Raw genomic sequence first — 10,755 nt, 5'->3', positions numbered from 1 at the left:
CTTTGCAAATGTTCTAGAAATTCGCAGTGGCGATCCATGTTTTAATGGAACATATTAAACATGTTTAGTATTAAACATGTGATTGGAAAAAAAAGACAAACCTCACTTTTTGGACATATTGCTACACTTTAGTGAGGGGAAAGCCTCAGGAGTTCAAACTCCAGAACCTAATTTTGGCCCTCAATTTTCAGCCCTAAGCTAACTCTCCAAAGCAAATCACAAACCTTATGAAGGTTTATAAGAAGGAGGCTCTGAAATCCTGAACTCCCAGAGAGCAATCGGAAAACATAACTAGCCTTCCTGAAGTCCCAGACCAGGACAAAAGTAAATGGAGCTAGCTCAAAATCTGTAGACATACGTCATAGTTTTCTCATTCCAGTCTGGTTATATTTTCTGATGCCAACTTTTCCAATTAACTGTAAAATTCTGACAGTTACAGAGTATGGAATGCAGTAGTAACATAATTAGAACTTATACAAAATAAATAATACATCTGTAGTATATTAACCTCCACTACCAGTTATGAGATCAGTGTGTGGACCAATTAACTACAGGGGCTTTTCTTAAACTAAGGCACTATAAACACACTGGTTTGAAATGTTGTAATTAGTAACTTGCTCATTAATTAACTTTCTGATTCATTGTGTAGCAGTCTAATTTGTAGATGGGTCACTTAAAGACTGATACCTTGTAATTCTTTCTTCTGTCTTTAAATTTCCCTCGTAAAATGTGATTTTGTATCCAGGTGGCCTCTTATTTGTGGAAATTCTTTGCTTAAAGGGCGCTGTGCCTTTAGACTAAAACTAAATTTCACTTAATCCTCCCCTATGTGGAGTGTACTGGTTGACTGGAGGCAGTGGGGGTAGGGAGGGGGGCAGTCTGGAACAGAGTACTGCAGAAGATAGGAGGAAGTGAATACGGGCCCAATTTACCCTATGCACTTGAGCCTGAAAATATTTCCCCCTTTCTTATAAAGAAGAGAGAAAGCATTTATGCGTGACTTTCATCACAACCAATTCTCAAACACAAAAACCACTTTAGGGGAAAAGAAATAATTTTTAAAGAAAATTTACTGTGGCCTCCACACCCCTATCATGGACTAGTCCAGGGGATAATTTAATGCAGTGGACAAAGGGCTAATGGCCGATTTCAATAAAGTCCGCCTTGCACTGGAACATCCTGGGGCTGTTCTATTAGCATCAGAAAGGGCTTGGGGTCCTGCTTCCACCAGAGCTATTGTTGCCCGGGTGTGTTGCCAGTCTCATCCTGCAGAAAGCCTTTAGCCCTGATGGCAGATGATTCTCTAAGTGAATAGAGATGAAGGCAGGGATATTAAGTGACTCTATAAAACATCCCGGACACAATTGTGTGATTGATGGAGGACAAAGTGGGAACAGCAGGACACAGGATCCTGGGAGAAGCAGCCTTGTCAATGCGAGAAACCCATCTCTGGAAACAGCTTCTCCTGGAGGAGTTTGCAGTCTATTTGTATGAGTAATCAGCTGGGCCCCCTCTCTGTCAGCCCTGTTTACTCACTGATTTTCTCAACAAGACAACCATTGACACTGGATGGATGGGGCTAATCTGGCGCAGAACTGGCGGCTTCGCAGAGGCTACAGGTCGAAAATAGAGCGCAGTGCCAGCTTCACCTCGCCTAATCTAGCGGCTAATATTTATTAGAGCCAATTTATACCGCTGCTCTCTCAAAGAGCAAGGAAGGCCCGGGTGCAATTAATAACATGGGCAATAACCACAGACAAACAAATAAATAAGGGTTTGTGAACTGTTTGGTTGGTTTTAAGGGAGGATGGGAAGGGAAAGTGTTGGGTTTGCCACCTGGAGCTGGAAGGAGAGGAAGTAAAGGTGGCCGTAAAGCTCCTTTCTCCTTGTCCCCCTCATTCAATCTCAGACCAACAACCCGGCTGGCTGCAAGATGGCTTTGGAACCTGCGCAAATGCATCTAATTCCACTTGCATCTAACAGAAGCTGTACAAAGACACCTGCCTTCGCAGGCAGAGGTGCGTGCGCACACTCCTGTTGTAAATACCCAGTTTATGCGCTTCCCCGCTCCAGGCGGAGGGAGACGCAGATCGCGCGCCTTGCACTGCACTCAGCAGCCAAGCCCTGCAGCCACCGAGAAGAGTAGCTGGGGGCTGTTTGAGAGTTAGGAGCTGAGGAGGTGGGAGAGAGGAGAGAATGCAGATAGGGCACTAGGCAGAGGGACTTAAAGGCTTCAGACCCCTCCCTCTAAAATCTATGTCCTAGTACCTGAGGCCTGTTTGTAGAGATGCTACCAGTTGCTGAGTTTGCTGTGTTTGGATGTTTAACATGATTTTTGTCGGGCCAAACTGGAAAGAAAAAAAAAGACAAAGTGTGTGTGCGCGCCAGGGCGCATCGTGGGTCTGGAGTCCGGGTGGGTATCGAGTTGCGGAAAGGCGCACGTTGTAAAGGGCTGGTAGGAAACGCATTGTTCTTAACTGGGCGCCGTTGCAGCGGGGGCCGCCGCACAAGCGTTGACCTCGCCGCCACCGAGGCCTGCAAACCTCAGGCTGCGAGGAAGGGAGCCCTTTGCCCTCGCGCCCCGGTCTCCCCACTCGCCCTCCCCGAACCCCTGTGGGCCAGCGGGCTCCCGCGCCTTGCTAATTGGTCGGCTCCCTTCATGCACACACCTCCACTAATTTTACATTTCTCATTCTGCGGGTAGCTGGAAAGCGGCTCAGGGAATACGGTTCCTCCTCTTAGCTACCGCATGAATACAGTGAGTGGTGGCCGTCCAGGCCTCCCTGGTCGGGGGGGGGGGGGTTGGTAAATTAGCAGCGTGGCTGTATAATCAGGCATTCGCCATTGAGGCCACAGTGCTGTATCCGTTAACCAGGTGAGATTTCATCATCTAATGGGTTGGGAGGTGTGACCGAGCTGCTAAGTTAGCAATTAAACTTCACAAATATCACTCGATTGCTTTTTTTTTCTTTTTCCAAGCCAGGCATTAAAGGGGATAAAAATCTTTCCAAAATGTACACACGAAGGAAAATGCTTTCTTTTGTGACACATGTGAAATAACATGGTATCAAAACACGATATTTTAATTCTATTATCCTATCAAATACAGTCCTTGTAGTTCTGGTTCTAAGTGTTCAGTGGAGGAAGGGAGCGTTTCTGATCGGCCAGTTCCTCCAAAGGCAGGGAAGGACTGTGTAAAATATATCATATTAGATAATATCTAATCTAGGACAGGAAAATCTGGGAAATAATAGAGATTTGTCCCTTTGGGCCTATCGTTTAGATTTATTATTGTATTAAGAACTGGACTCAAAGAGAAAAGGGCAAACACTCAGGTAAAACGTTATTTCAATCCTGTAACCCAATCGGCAAGGGCCTGAGTCCCGTAACTCCACCTTGATGTTAACGTGCAGCCGTATTAGTTGGGGCAGAAATTCTGGCAAACTGTACTAGGCAAGCCTAGTTAGATTTTTTCATCCCCCAACAAGTAAGCTCTCCCTGGATGGTGAGAATTTCCTGTGTCTGTAGGTATGTGGGAAAAATATGTGGTATCTCTAATAGAAAGACCGAGAGCAAGACCTAGTAGATTTTTCTGAGTGTTAAATGCCTAAATGGAAACATAACAGAAAATATTATTAGCTTTCTTTGCCGACACCAGGGACGCAGGTTAAAGTATTTTTCATTTAATCTGATAGTGAATAAAGCACTTAAGGCACTTGATGATTTATTGATCAAATAGAAATCAGGCGCCAGACAACATCTCCTTATTTAATCCCCATTCACACGATTAAAAGCCAAGTGAACTTTTTTTTCTAACTATTTGCTCAATAAGCTTTATGTTATATAAAGAATAAAAAGAGAACCATTCTTCTGACCTATAAATCTCTCCTTTGGCTGATATGAATGACTACGGGGCACATGAACCTCCATTGAACTGTAAACACTGTTTTAATGGACAGTAATGGCCCTATGATTTTTAGCTATTGTTCCAAAATGACTACCATGTTTATTGCCGTCATTAAAAATGAATTAAAGAGTTATGAAACTCCTCAATAATGAGAACTCCGGCCATTTATAAGCGGTAGTTCTCTTCTCCCCAGCGCACTCGAAGGTTCTGCTGCTCTGGTTGGCGCAGGGCTCGGGACACCCACCCGGGCCAAAGGGTTTGGGGGTGGAGGAGGGGGCAGAGCCTTTTGGGGAGTCAGGTGAGGGCCTAGAGGACCAGAGAGACGGAGAAGAAGCAGGAGGCGACCAGGGAGCGGAGGGGAGTAGGGGCAGCCCCGCCAGCTCGGACGGATGCTCCCCTGGAGGAGGAGCGCGGTGGGTGGAGGCGGGAGCCGAGGGTCGGGGGAGAGCGGGCTGTGCTCCCCCTGCGTGCCTCCCCGGAGTGGAGAGAATGGGGTGGGGCAGCAAGCGGCGTCCACGGGGCCGTAGCTGGCCCCCGGAAAGCGCCCCGGGACAGGGCGGGGGTGGCCAGGCCACCACCCCTTTGCTTCCAGGCCCCGCGGCAGCGCAGGGGGCGCCCGGCCCCGTGCCGCTGGGGGCCTCGCAGGAAAACGGCTCAGCAAAGTTGCGCGCAGCTCGTGCACTGTTCTCTGAGGGGTCCCTGGCTGGAGCCTGCACGTTTCTCTTTGCATTAGCAAAGCCCAAAGTCATCCAGTTTGCGCTAATCACCACAATTAGTCCTGAATTATCACCGGACTCTGACAGACGTTCCTTGTAACTCTCTTTTATTTCCAACAGCCCTAATCAGCCGCTCTCATTACAAACGCTGATTAAACTGCAAATTATCCAGCAGCGGCCCTGTTCCCGTCTACCAGCAGCTCGTTCAATATCAATTAAGGCCGAGCTGCAAAGCCTGCAGCCTCCGAGAGTTTCCAACTGCCTGATAGTGGCACTTATTAGTTTGGAAAACTAGGAAAATACTAATAATCAACAACCAAGGGGAAAGAGGAGGCAACCAAACAAAAGGAAGGCAGGAACGCAGGCGGAGAAAGGAGCGAGGCGCCGCCTGCCCGCCCCCCACTCCTCTGGCCCCAGGTGCGACCCCCGCCCCGAATCCGGGGGCGGGGGGACCGGGAGGGGGTCCCTTCACGGGGAGAGCCCAGTTCCCAGAACCAGCGAGGTGGTGCTGGACAGCCAAATGTATTCGCTAATGTATCGTCTTAGGCTCGCTGAAGACATTTTTGCAAATAATGCACTGAATTTGGGCATTTAAAACCAAACTAACTTGCAGAACTACCTTTATCGAGTGGTTCTGAAATCTGTTTCCAATAAGCTGTTTCATTTGATGCTTAAAAAACATTGACCTTGCCTCGTAAATAAAATGGGAGTTGATGACAGTTGATTTTATTTACCCATTCTGTCAAATTAGATTTCCACAGCAGAGCGCTGCTCACATGGGCTGCAAAAATGCAGCCCTGCCGCCCCACCTCCACCCCAACTTGGGACTGAAGTGTACAGACAACAGCTGCCTTTCTCTCCCCCCTCTCCCAAGCCCTCTCTCTGTGCTTTTCTCCCTCTCCCCTTCTCTTTCCTCGGGAGGGTAGCTGAAGGCCTCGGGAGGAACTAGCCCTACCCCTCCAAGGAAATTTGGATTGCTAAGGGATTCGATTGGCATGAAGGAAGCAGCTGGAGAAAGGCCCTGGTGGGTACCAAGGTGGCTGGGACCCTTCAGTCTGGGCCACTAACCTTTCTGGCCACCCTCTCTATCCCCAGCAGGAGCAAGCTCCCTGATCGCTTTTCTTTCCTATTTGATGGAATTGTCCCCCACCTTTAAAAATTAAAAAATGAGGAGGACCATAACTCACTGAAGCTGGAGAAAGGAATTAATAGACTGTTCATTTCTATCTAGGATTAGACAAGGCATGTATTTGAGGATTAACAATGTGCGTGTATTTGTTTTACCCAAACCTGATGGGCCTGAATCCCTTTGAGAACTTGAGTAAGGAGTGAATTATGAGAGACTGCTTAATATGGCTGAGCCCACTAGATGTATTCTTTTCAAAAGAATTCTGAAGTTTAAGTTTTTGTCCCTTTGATAAACTGGGAGCAAGCTAGTTATAGTTACATCTTCTCAGACCTTAAAGACATGATAATACTTCCTGTTCCTGAAGATCTGGTTTGCTTCCTTCTCTCTGGAGTGGAAAAACCACATGACTGATTCATTTTCCCTTTTGCATTGACTGCCAGGAAGCTCCAAGCTAAACCCCATACTTAGCATGATACCTATCTTAGTGATGGAATTACTTCCTCTCATTCCTTTACCCTGTATTTCTCCTGCTTTGTGTTGGAAATAAGCAGGATGTAAACAGATGTCTTCTGAGTCTTTATTACTCTATTTTTACATCACCAGCCCTACTTTGAAAAGTATAGCACTTTTTTTTTTTTTTTTTTTTGCGGTACGCGGGCCTCTCACTGTTGTGGCCTCTCCCGGAGCGGAACACAGGCTCCGGACGCGCAGGCTCGGTGGCCATGGCTCACGGGCCCAGCCGCTCCGCGGCATGTGAGATCTTCCCGGACCGGGGCACGAACCTGTGTCCCCTGCATCAGCTGGTGGACTCTCAACCACTGCGCCACCAGGGAAGCCCGAGAAGTATAGCACTTTTATAACTTTGGGCTTTGGGCTCCTTGGAAAAAGAACCTTTATAAAATATACTCTGTTTGCCTCATTCTGTTCATTATTTCCGGCAGTTAGTTGCCTTCCAAACTGTAGGAGAAATTCCTTTGATTTAAAGAATGTTTCTGCTCTTTCTCATCAGTGTTGGTGCTGCCATCTCTTTTCCTTTTCATGTTCACAACCACTACCCTAGGCTAGGACTTGATCATTTTATGCCCACATTTCTGAAGGAGGATCCTGAGCAAGTCTCCCAAACAGTGATACATCAATTTACCCCAAACAGTTCCCAGTGAGATTTCCTGAAACCACTCTGGTCTCCAAATGTGGCTCAAATAGCATTTTCTTCTCTGAATCATTTCACATATTCTGTTCATGTGTCTCTTGAAACTTTAGAATTTCTGTTCTGATGCTAATGTTTATTTTCTATTATTTGTCTTTACATGACCTCAAGTTTTCCTATTTCAAATTATACTATTAAGGACTTGCTATGTCCCAGGCACCTGCTAAATTCTTTACATGTAATCCCTAAACAGTCCTCTGTTGTAGGTAGCATGATCATTACTGCTTTTCATAGATAAAACTTACAAAATAACAGCTCAGAGAGCCCTAGCTATCGGCCGTGTGAATCAGAGGACCAAGCGTGGATTCTGCCTTTCCTGAGTATTTGGCATCCCCAATCTTTGAGGAAGGAATCATGCTTTCTGTTTTGTTTTCTCTCCTATTCCACATAGTAAGAATTTAGGAAAAACATACGTGGAGTGCCTAATTTTCCAAATCTATAGGACCCCCTCCTCTCAACCACACACGTATGATTTTGAAGAGCTTAACTTTGATAATTAGGTTTCCTGTTCCAAAACCTGAGCAAACATAATCCCTGGTCTATCCATCTTCTCCATGCAAAGGGGAAACATTTCTTTCTTTCTTGTACTAGTAAATCTACCCTGATCTGATTGCCATTAGTAGCTGTTGACATGTACCTAGGAAGAAACCATGGTCCTGGGTAGTCCCCTTCTGTGGGACAATACCCCAGTAAGCATAGGGCAAGGCATCTCTCCAGCTGGCATAGGTCAAACCTTTTGAAGACCACTCCCACAGCAGTTTGGAATTTGGCATTCCGAATAACAATAAGCTTCTCCTGTGAGGCAAGATGAAGGAAGCCAGCTGATGACAGCTTATAAATAAAGGCGTGTGGGCATGAGTTTGTGAATATTCTGTAAAAGCTGAAAGTATTTCCTCAATCAACTTAGCAATAGTGGTAGGAGGAGAGTTTTGCCCAAATTTTCTGAAACCCAGGTTAAAGTCCTCATCTTGATGAGCAAGGCCCTATTTTGGATATTTTAAAATCTAATTTTATGTCCTGTCATGAAAACCTTGAAACATTACTCCCCATCATGACATTTTAAAATCGCCTTTTATCCCTGAAACTGAGAATAAAGATGCTTTTAGCAATAAAGTATAGTACAGGATAAGACCCATGTTTAAAAATACTGCTGACAAAGACACATTTGGAAAAAACAAAACAAAACAAAAAAAACCCAATGCTACTGCCACCGGCGGGTTGAGCTTCCTTGTGCGAACCTTTGGTGTAGATGTCTAAGAGGCCATTTCTACTTACATGGAACAGTTAGAGGTTATTGTAACCATCTTAGCAATAGACAGGAGCTCAGCTGGAACTGATATGTGTGATCACTGATTGATTACCTGTCTACTTGATAGTGTGTAGTTGAGTGAACTCGTTTCCTTTACAGGACAGAAAGATTCACAAAGTAGAAAGTGCACATCCTTAAATTACATGAACATTAATGCTAAGGATATAGTGATGAATCTCTATGCATATATACACACGTATTATGGGTGTGGGTATACCCTGACTTAAGAAAATCACAGCTATAGCAGTCTATATTTACAACATAGACAAAAGGATGTCGTTATTAGCATTATGAAAAAGAATAATTTCTTTCTTACTGGGGAATTAGTCTCAAGCTTCTTCAATTTTCTCTTGCATTTGATATACGCTTTGATCTATAGCCGTTCTCTTTTAACACAGCTTTCTGGGGACTCATATCTTGCACAAAGCAAGATGCACCTATATTGTCTGTTTTCTCAGAATTCTGTTGTGCTTGAATAAGAATATCTTTTTCATCTTCCTAACCCAAGAGCTACGAAGAGTACCTTTAAGTAATAACTTCTATAGGTAGCTGCTGAAATTAAAAGTGGAAAAATAGTGTTACTGTAAAGGTAACGTTGGGTCCTATAGTTCTTTCTTTGCTGTGTCCACACATGAAAGACTGATCTGCTAGGAGGAAGCAGCTGCATTTTTGCAGGGTTTGTTTCTATTTGTTATTATGTCTCTTGAGAGCAAGATAAGACCTAGACTCAAAATACTACTTGGTGGGCTGCCCTGACCACTTCTCTTTGTTGTCTGAGGTCAATTGGAGGCTTTGCTTCAGTTAATCTTTCTAGTATTTGTCTGGTCAGCATATTGGTCTTCTTCCCACCTCAGTTCAATGAATAGAAATCCAGCTCTCATACCTGCCCTCATAAATCTCTGCTAAGGTGGAGGGGATGCAGCCTGTAACACGATGTCCCAGATCTTCACTTCTGTCCGAATTCACTACCATCAATGTGTCCATCCAAAGAAAGCCACGTAACCACCCAGGCTCCCTGTCACTGACTTTGCGTGACTCTAGGTGCCCCAGTGCTCGATATCCTAACATCTGGTTACTATCATAAGCTGGTATTCCCAAGAGTGGTGGGTGGGGCTTAGCCTTTATGAGTCATGGATTCTTTTGAGGATCTGATAAAAGTTATACACCTACTCCTCAGAAAAATGCACATATTCACATTCTTGGAAAATTTTGCCTACAATTTTGGAGAGTTCACAGATCCCTCAAATGGTCCTGTGAACCAGGTTAGAAATCTCTTCCTTAGGGCTTCCCTGGTGGCACAGTGGTTGAGAGTCCGCCTGCCGATGCAGGGGACACGGGTCGTGCCCCATTCCGGGAAGATCTCACATGCCACAGAGCGGCTGGGCCCGTGAGCCATGGCCACTGAGCCTGCGCGTCTGGAGCCTATGCTCCGCAATGGGAGAGGCCACAACAGTGAGAGGCCCATGTACCGCAAAAAAAAAAAATCTCTTCCTTAGAGACAGGCCTCTTTAGTCCTCACTTGCTCTGAGTCATGCCATCAGAGTTCTTGTTCACCTATCACTAATAACAAACAAGTAACTGATAGAAGCTTAAGTCACTTTTTCTCAAATCCCTACCAAAAAAAATTAATATCTGTGAAATCAGTTTCTCTCTTTCTCTTATAATCACCAATGCACACATATACACAATGTTCCGCCTTTAGGGTGCTTCAGTATGCCCATCTTTAGACAGATGTAACCTCATCCATACAAATGCATATGGACAGCCCATATGCTAAACTTTTACCAGCATTTTAAACATTGGAACAAAAGGAAATCTTAGGTTTCACTCTGTTTTTATTTTATTTCTCCTGTCTCATCTCTGGCAAATTTGTCACAGATACTGAAATAGCCAAAAAGAAAAGATGCAAAGTCCCATAAGAACCAACCTAATCTAATCAATCAAGTCAAGCTGTCTATTTCAGATGGAGACCCCAAATCATGCAAATCTACATAAAGGAACATGCAGACATTTAGGATATATAAAGGAAAAAAATTCATTCCCTTTGTGAGAACTAAGCAAATGCTAAGTAGTCCTTCCTTTAAAATGCCAGATCTGATGTATTTTCTGATAGTCTGTCATGGATGTAACCAAAGTGGACTTTTAATTATGGGAAGTTAACTCTGAATTAATATCTCATTATAACCACAGAGTATAGAACGAATAAACTTCCACCAGAACTGAACACATTTGTGGACTTCCCTGGTGGTGCAGTGGTTAAGAATCCGCCTGCCAATGCAGGGCACACGGGTTCGAGCCCTGGTCTGGGAAGATCCCACATGCCGCGGAGCAACTAAGCCCGTGCACCACAACTACTGAGCCTGTGCTCTAGAGCCCACGAGCCACAACTACTGAAGCCCGCGCACCTAGAGCCTGTGCTCTGCAACAAGAGAAGCCACCGCAATGAGACGCCCACACACTGCAACAAAGAGTAGCCCCCGCTCGCTG

The sequence above is a fragment of the Tursiops truncatus genome, chromosome 3 (assembly GCF_011762595.2).
Source record: "Tursiops truncatus isolate mTurTru1 chromosome 3, mTurTru1.mat.Y, whole genome shotgun sequence".
Lineage (NCBI taxonomy): Eukaryota > Metazoa > Chordata > Mammalia > Artiodactyla > Delphinidae > Tursiops > Tursiops truncatus.
This window is presented reverse-complemented; position numbering follows the sequence as displayed.